Genomic DNA, 1,584 nt, shown 5'->3' with positions numbered 1-1,584 from the left:
AGACGTAATTCATGCACCCTCTAAAGTAAACGTTGTACCTTTCAAAATCGTACGGTAGATCTGGCTTCCTCTTTGCATTTAACTAATTCCACCATAGGTCAGGTTTTGAAGGAGTTCTCGCAGATGACAAAGACATTTGGATCCAATTGAATCTCTTCTGTGCACCTTCTCATGGCTTCTCATGGCTACATGTTTGACATCCGGAGACGAGGCAGTGGAGTGGAGACGCTCTGCCGTCTCTGCGCGGCCTGCTTAGGCTCACCTCTGTCTCCAAAACTCAGCTCCGACATCTTCTCCTTCTCGTGCAGGTCTTGGACAGTTGCAGTCCGGACGGATCTTATCGGATGGACACTGACACACAAACAAGAGGCGGAACGTGAAAAATGACAAGAACTGGGGGGGGGGGGGACAGTAGAAAAGGGGGGAAAAATTTGACAAAAAAACAAAACAAAACATATCAGATTATACCTTGAGCTAATCATCACTGCGATGAAAGATTAACACAACAGGGAACAACAGTAACCAGAGGAACTCATTCTTGAACTGAGAACAACCCAAACACGAGGAAACACATTTGGAGGGACGGTGCGGCCTTCGTCCTGATGCAGGCAGCCCCCCAAACGCGGCGAACTGAGGTCAGAGCAGCGGCGGGTAGATGGTAGATGTGTCAGATGGACACACGAGAGTCACAACCAAGCGTTTTACTCCAAAGGACTAATGAGGGTTCAAACTCCAAGAGCCGAAAGGTATAAAAAAGAAAAAAAGAACAAAGAAAATCATCTTTCGTCATTTGGACGGATGTAACAATTCTCTCTCTGTCTCTCGCTCTATCTATGAATGTCTATCAGTCTATGACTCTATCTATCTATCTATCTGTCTATTTATCTATTTCTTGTAATTCCCTCTCTTCTGCAGAGCTCTTGTATATGGCTCCCTGGAAGTTCCACAGAAGCAGTATCATTGTATCCCTCTTTTCTTCCTTTGCGCTCTCTATCTCACCCACGGCCCTTTTGGGGTCCAGAGGACCAAATCTTTTTTATTCACTATCTATAGTAACATTCAATATTATAACTGATTATCGTACAATACAGGCTACTGCATAAAAAATATTACAATTAAAGAGTTAGACAAAAAAAAACCTTCAGGGTGTATAGTGTATGTAAAAAAAAAAGGAGGGGGGGTTGTTTTGTTAAAAAAAAAACAAAAAAAAAAACAAACAAAAAAAAACTTTGTGAATAAACTAGTTTCCAGGTTTCGTGAGTAAAGCTACAAGTCTAATGGTTATTGATATTGATAGGTTAGTGCGGGTATTGTAGCCTGGGCTGTTGCTAGACTCTGACACGTACTGATATGAGATCGTTATGAGCACATTCTCATTTTTCATTCAGTGCCACACCTCATTTTAGTAGGCTCTCCGTGCAGTATCTTCCTTTGATAAAAACACAAAATTGATATTCAGTTGCACAGGTATTATAGAGACATGTAAATTATCGCTATATGATAAACTGAAGTGCTGAATACTAGTGCTTTGATACAGCATTTTGGAAACTGGAAAAGACACATGTTTTAGTAATACAATATATA

At 41.0% G+C, this 1,584-nt stretch overlaps 1 protein-coding gene across 3 annotated transcripts in view; it reads left to right on the top strand.

Moving 5' to 3' along the window:
• The window catches only part of LOC113591058 (CUGBP Elav-like family member 5), a 97,072-nt gene extending 96,681 nt beyond the window's left edge, over positions 1-391 (top strand). For all 3 annotated transcript variants that reach the window (XM_035527779.1, XM_035527778.1, XM_035527777.1), the window contains one exon: positions 309-391. The gene's annotated coding sequence lies outside the window, so the exon portion shown is untranslated. The remainder of the gene's footprint in view (positions 1-308) is intronic.
• Positions 392-1,584: the final 1,193 nt, after the last annotated feature.

The sequence above is a fragment of the Electrophorus electricus genome, chromosome 7, assembly GCF_013358815.1.
Source record: "Electrophorus electricus isolate fEleEle1 chromosome 7, fEleEle1.pri, whole genome shotgun sequence".
Taxonomy (NCBI): Eukaryota; Metazoa; Chordata; class Actinopteri; order Gymnotiformes; family Gymnotidae; genus Electrophorus; species Electrophorus electricus.
This window is presented reverse-complemented; position numbering and strand designations above follow the sequence as displayed.